We start from the raw sequence: 7,669 nt of genomic DNA on the forward strand, positions 1-7,669 counted from the left end.
GAAATAATAATTATAAATTGCATTTATAAAGGAAAAGAAACTCCAACAAGAAAAAAAAAATTGTGTTTTAAAGTAAAATGTTAAATATAAAACAAAGCATCATGGTGGGCCATAAAAAGCCTCTACACAGAAATGTCTTCATTCTCTCTTTGAATGAGTCCAGTGACAGTGGAGGTCTGAGGTGGTTAGGGTTAGGGTAGTTCCAGATAAGGGGGGGGTTAGGGTAGTTCCAGATACAGGGGGGTTAGGGTTAGGGTAGTTCCAGATACAGGGAGATTAGGGTTAGGGTAGTTCCAGATAAGGGGGCAGGGGGGTTAGGGTAGTTCCAGATACAGGGGGGTTAGAGTTAGGGTAGTTCCAGATACAGGGAAATTAGGGTTAGGGTAGTTCCAGATAAGGGGGGCAGGGGGGTTAGGGTAGTTCCAGATACAGGGGGGTTAGAGTTAGGGTAGTTCCAGATAAGGGGGGTTAGGGTTAGGGTAGTTCCAGATACAGGGGGGTTAGAGTTAGGGTAGTTCCAGATAAGGGGGGTTAGGGTTAGGGTAGTTCCAGATACAGGGGGGTTAGAGTTAGGGTAGTTCCAGATAAGGGGGGTTAGGGTTAGGTTAGTTCCAGATACAGGGGGTTTAAGGGTTGGGGGGGAGGGTCCTCACACATAGGTGTAAGTCTATATTTGTGGAACAGATTTCTAGATCTTTCCTGTGTATGTGACTCTAACCTGATCCAGGGTCAGAGTTCAAAACAAACCCCCATGTCACTCTTTCCTGAAACGAACAAGCAGCCACAGCTGTGATTCTGAGGTCAATGTGGTTTTTACTTCCAAAAATGAAGAAAAACCTGGTAGAAAGAGAAGCAAAAATTTACATTTTAACATTGCCTAGAAGATTTTTTTATGACAGTGAAAGACAAGTCTGTCATTAGCAATAGCAGTGTATAAAACAAAAGGTGAATTATGCAACTTCATGTTATTCCTATTACTCAGCACCTTTGGAGGTTTAACTAATACCCACTCTTTCATTAATTCATAGAATTAAACACTTTGACCCAATACTGCATCTTAAACTAGTGTTGACCACAACTTTTTAAAACACTTTTTATAATGTTAGAATAAACCACCAGTGACTCAAATATTAAGTAATAACTGACAGTAATTGCAAATAATAATCATTTATACATATTTAATAAATCTTGAATATTGAAACAAATCTAGTTTTTGTCATTTCATTATTTTTCGTTAACAATAATAACCTTGATTTCCAACCCAGTGAAAGGAAAACAATGGAATGAAAGAATCCATGTTATTATTATTATTATTATTATTATTATTATCACTTCTTCTGTCAGTGTTCAGAATGTTATGGCTGACTGGTGTGTATTGAATGGCTGCCAACTAGTACTTTTGACTAATTTTTTTTTAAAATTATTATTAGTGACCCAAATGTGGTGCTTTTTACTCTGGAGGCATTTTTCTTGTAGATGAGTGTGCATAAGGTGAAGATTTGGAAGTCTGGGGGATAAAAGAAAACAAAGCTATCAAAACTAAAATAAACATGCAAAGGTTTTAAAAATATTAAACATACATTTTGTTTGTACATAATGAGCCTAAACACATGAACCACATCTCCAAGTATGGTAGTGGTTGCTGTTGTTGTTTGAGCCAGTTCTTCCTGTTATGTGATTAGGCCCAGGTGACAGCTCCGTTTCCCTGCACTAATCCACTGGACCTATAGCCAGCATTAACCCAAATAACTGGACTGGCCGGTATGTCCAGGACCGAAGCCTTTAAGCAAGGCACCTGAGTACAGTACACACAGGCCGCCTTGGATGACAACACACAGGTAATGTTGTAAAAGTAATACTTCAATCAGACACACAACACTTGTACTATTACAGCCCATAATACTCCTGCTCAACATGTGACGACCAGTGCGTTTCCATTCAAAGCTGCAGATATGCAAAAGCACCAGCAGAGGGCTAAAGAGGCCTAAACATGCCCTGGCATTGAAAGAATGAGGAGACTGTGACATGACACAGGCCATGTGTTTAGAGGGGATCCGGAGAATGGCTTTAGCTGATGTTCAGGAGGAAAATGTCTGCGGTTGGACTGGGGCTAAAAGTGCGCACATGAGTCACAATCAAACTGGTGAAGACAAAAGATGCAAATAAATGTACATATAATGGATAATAAATGTGTAATCTGGAAATATGTGATAAATGCACGCAGTAGAATTAAGAAGATTATAAGAAGTAGCAGACCCCAAGGCTACCCCCCCCAAGTTATTGGTAAATGCACTTTTTAGTGTTTTACATTCACAGTTGAAGCACGTGGATGGGCAGGTGTGGATCTGCACACATCCAGCTGTCTGTGCACATTTGATTTCGGTCATTTAATTTCTGTGTGGATGATTATGAGGGGCCGGACCGGATGTAGGACATGCCACCTTCAGATGGGCTTTGAGGAAATGTGGGGCTTTAACCGACAAACAATAGCGCTCCTGCAAATCGCATTACCTCAAGTCAATTTGATAGCGTTTCGGGAAACGGGCGAGGCGACGAGGCGTTTGTAACAGAGCGGCTTTTAAGGCGAGGAGGCCGCGGAACAAGTATTGAAAAAATCTACCGACTCGCCCCAGTGTCAAGTGAATCCTTTGCAGGTAAGCTCACAGTACCGTTACATGCACCGTGCGCTAGCGATAGCTGGGCTAGTTAGCTTAGCATAGCCCTAGCGAGCGGCTCAGGTCAACTCATGCATTCATGGTGTTTGGCAGCTTTACCACAGAAACAACCGATTGTCTTTCACTCGTCCTCTTATCCAAATGAAATATTTAAAGTCCAACAGCCACGTTGGTTTTTCTGTGTGGACTCAGAGGCGTTCACTGTTAGCTCAGTGTGCCCTTCTGTTAGTTAGCATTAACAGCTTCACCGCTTCTGACTGCAACAACCGGACATTTAGAATTATATTAGAAATTATATTATGAAGTCAAATATAGCGTTATCTGTTTTCCCAACTTTGACGGGCTGCTATGTTATCTGACGCCCCCCGGCCCCAGTGGAGGCATGTGTGGACAGATAAGCCCGGTGCCCGGCTGGGTTACGCAGACAGCTGGACTGGTGCATGTCGTCCACGGTGGGGACCAGGCCGGGCCTGGGTCGGGTGGTACACAGGGTTGGGTTCATTCTAAAACAGCTGCTACGAGACAAGCAAGCCGTCTGGCGTCCCGCTGCATGTCATGTGAGCCAGCTGGCTCCGAGTTGACCTGCGTAAAGATGTCGAACCACTCAGACAAAGTCAGGTTACTGGAGTTCATTCAGGTCTGTGGTCCCGGAAGAGCCAGGGGACCAGTCCATGGCCCAAAGGGACTGGTACTGAGGCTGTGGTCCCGGAAGAGCCAGGGGACCAGTCCATGGCCCAAAGGGACTGGTACTGAGGCTGTGGTCCCGGAAGAGCCAGGGGACCAGTCCATGGCCCAAAGGGACTGGTACTGAGGCAGTTTACTGCTTATTGGTGGACTGCTGGAGCTGATCTTTGGCTCATGTGCAGTGATCATTATGTAAAAGAGGCAGCTCTAAACCTGACCCCCTCACTAACCCTAATCCTGACTAACCTTAACCCCCTCACTAACCCAGAGTAACCCTAATCCTGACTAACTTTAACCCCCTCACTAGCCCAGACTAACCCTAATCCCCTCAGTAGCTCAGACTAACCCTAACCCTGACTAACCTTAACCCCCTCATTAGCCCAGACTAACTCTAACCCTGACTAACCTTAACCCCCTCACTAGCCCAGACTAACCCTAACCTGACTAACTTAACCCCCCCCCACTAGACCAAACTAACCCTAATCCCCTCACTAGCCCAGACTAACCCTAACCTGACTAACTTTAACCCCCCCCACTAGACCAAACTAACCCTAATCCCCTCACTAGCCCAGACTAACCCTAATCCCCTCACTAATCCTAATCCCCTCACTAACCCAGACTAACCCTAATCCCCTCACTAACCCTGACTAACCCTAATCCTGTCACTAACCCTAATCCCCTCACTAACCCAGACTAACCCTAATCCCCTGACTAACCTTAACCCGCTGACTAACCCTGACCCCCTGACTACCCCTAACTCTGTGTGTTCTCTCTACACACATCTGCACTAGTACACCCTCAGCTCTATAACTGCTTCACTCACTCACACTTATCACCCTGAACCACTATGTAAAGTTTGTATTTTTTATCTTACTGCCTCTGCTTTCTGGAATCCATCTTTACACTTTTCACAGGGACATGGATATGAATTGTCCCATACAGAGTTGTGATTTTTGCACATGGACTTAGTCTTCAGATGACCCAAACAGGTGCAGGCTGTATTCTGTTGAGCTATTTCTCTTCTTTATGCATTGTCTTATTCTCCATGGCATGACTGGCTGTGATCATGCATGTTCCATGGGGCTGAAAGATGAAGCCAACACACCTGCAGCTCCTCTAACGGCCACTTGAGGCTGGATCTAGAACTGAGACAACCCCATTGACCCCCCCCCCCCCATAAAAAAAAATGCTTAGTTTTATGACAGCGGTCAATGTGTTTGCAACCTGGCACAGAGACAGTTCTGGTAAAGTTAATTTCACCATTCACGTCAACTATCCTAGGAGTGAAAGTGTACACGTTGCCCTTTAAATGATTTCGGTTCCATCCATGTGTTGTATGGGTTTTGAGCTCGCCTGCAGAGTCAGACTCATGGAGCCTCTGTTTAGAGCATAAAACATATTTTTATCTGACAGTTCTTATTGTGTGTAAAAGGTTACACTAACACAACTGTCAGAGGATTCCATCTGAGGGTTTTTACTTGGTCTGTTAATGTTACTATTAGTCAATATTTGCAATAATTTACCTAGGTTTATCTAGCCTGTCAGCACTGATCAGTGTATTTATGAATAATGCACGTTTATCTTACTGAAATAGATAAACTGTATGTGTTAACATTTGATAAGCAGCTGAAAAGACTTGACTGGATTTAATGTAGCACTCCAGATTGTCAGTGTTTTCAATAACTGATTTTCTTTGCTAGCTTTACCTTCATATCCAAATGTGGGCTGTTAAAATTGTAAAACCAAGATAGTGGTGGCCTAAATTCCAAACAGGAGACTGTGTCGTATATGATCTCAATGAAAATACTAATTCTAAAAATGTCAGTTAATATTGTTATCCAGCCTGTTAGGAATCCTTGTCCTTTTTATATATTCTTTATGTATAAGTGGCTGTAATGGCTCAGTTGCTCAGTAGGAATAGCAAAGCCAATCTTATTTAATTTCTTTTTAATAATATACCGTCGAGTCCATGGTCCACTGTACATTAAAATTCTGCAGGATTATGTTGTAATAGAGTAAGACTGTAATTAATGCATCAACCTAAATAGTCTGCAGTGTAAAATTAGTACCAACAGACTCGCTTTAGAATGTACTTATTACTTTCACTTGTTAACGTAATGTTTCAAAGTCTAGGGCGTAGATGTTTATACTCAGAAATCTTTAAACTAATCTACTAGCTATCAGCTAATTAAGTCAAAGAATTGCTCTATCGGGACTTTGAGGCATACATATGTAGATAAGCCATTATCTCAGCAGTGCCATCTCATAAGGTAATGCTTTTATTATCTAAGGCTTTCTTAACTTCTTGCAACTTTGGTACATTATGGTAAATTGTGAAGAAACTTGGCAGTCTGGCAGAATGATCCATTAACCCCCCCCCCAGGCCATTACACTCAGTTCCACAGTGTTTTCAGTTGCTCATTATTGCTATTGCTACACTGTAAGCCTAGGGGAAGCATTGAAAGAAGTGCTACTATGTTGAAATGTTTTTTTTATGCCATCTCACTCATTACCCTTTGCTAAACACCATATGTGTTCATGTGATTTCCACAGGATTGTTTAATTTGATGCAACGCTTCCACTGAATTTCATCTTGATAGAGTTGTTAAGTGTGCAAGTGATAGTCAGCAGATCTAGATATTACCAGTGAAACATAACCAAAGTATTTGCATGTTGTTGTGCCTTGTCTAGTCTGGCTTTGAACATACATGTATGAAAAGTTGCTCAATCAGTGGTTCACAGATTTTTGCAGCTCAAGGCTACAAAAATTTGGCATTTCTCCGGACGTAAAACTGACAAAACTACTGTCGTGACTTGTGTAATATTGCACTTTTCAGCTGCGTTTCATTGTCAAGTTAATGTGAAAGAAATGCCTTGAAATCGTGGATGAAATGTTTGAGGGTCAGTTACAGCAACATTGACCTGATACTTGGAGTGTTTTTAGATTGATAGATAGATAGCTATTATGTATTTCACTCTGCCATATGTTGATCCAATAAAAATGTCTTGGTTGGGAAGGGCACTGCATAATAAATGCAAATCCTCAAGTTATTGCAGTGTAAATAAACAAACAGAGTGAATGGATACTTAGTTTAATAGTCGCCATTGATATTTTAACACAAAAACGGGTACAAAACAGTTTTGATGTAGTGTCTTAACTGTTCCGGATTTAATAAACAAAAATACAGCAGAAATATTTGTCTCTGCATTAAAACCTGTGCATGCAGTTTTACATCCTGGATTGAGATCCCTTCACGGCTTTCAACATGAATGACCTTCATGATTCCAGCCATCACTACATGTTTTTGGTCACTTTTTTTTTTTGTTTTAAGATCCAGTGGCGAAGCCTTAGGCTGTGCTCTAACCTCTGACCCATTTGCTTCTGTAAACACTTGACAGTTATTTCTGCCTCTCTGGACCAACTGGTCTGAACTACATTTCACATTGGCTTTGTGCTGCATTCAGAGCTTTTGTTGGCTTGCCCACTAACTGTGTTTGCCCTCTGTGTGGCTGAAACCTTACGGACCTGAAAATGAAGGTACGTACATAGCTAACAATACTATCAAGAAATCAGATAGACAGAAGAATGCAGGGGCATCTGGGAGATAACACTCATTGATTTCCAGGATTTTCATTAGCTGCATTTACCAAAAAGAAACCAACAAAATGGTCTTTTCCTTGTGTTGTTTTCCACTAATGTGATGATGATATTTGGCCAATGGCAAGGTGAAGCAGGAAATTCTACATTATGATTGGTTCCTTTAGCAGAGCGGATGGCGTTCAGCTAACTTCACTGTGGTTGGAGAGTCCAGCCTTCTTTGTTAATGGTAATGGATTGTGACATATCCAGGGTGCCCATAGCCTGCTAATCAGCACTAATCTGATCCACTGGATTAGAGGATGGGAATGCGTGTAAGACATCGCTTACATGTATGCCACCCTCCTTCCAGAAGTGAGCCATCTTAAAGTCTTCCTTACATTCGTCAGTGGAACCCTCTGATAATCCATCGTGGCCTTTAAGGAATTTTTTTTTTTTTTTTTTTTAATGTACTTTTATTAAAAACCCATCCATCCAGGGCATAGTCTGATACCTTGGCCTTGGAACCCAAGGCCATTGTTGCGCTGATTAGGCAGTTCCTCCAGCAGGATCTAAGATCTAGCTCTGTGTCATCGTCGTAATCTGCCCCTTTCCTTCTGTGGGATTATCATCGCTATGAAGCAGGACACTCTGTGACCATCCACTGCTTTCTGCAGGCCTTTTTAAAGGTTTTTGATTCTGGCTGTAAATTGGTGAGAGACCAAGAGCCAAA

Source organism: Sphaeramia orbicularis, unplaced genomic scaffold, assembly GCF_902148855.1.
Source record: "Sphaeramia orbicularis unplaced genomic scaffold, fSphaOr1.1, whole genome shotgun sequence".
Lineage (NCBI taxonomy): Eukaryota > Metazoa > Chordata > Actinopteri > Kurtiformes > Apogonidae > Sphaeramia > Sphaeramia orbicularis.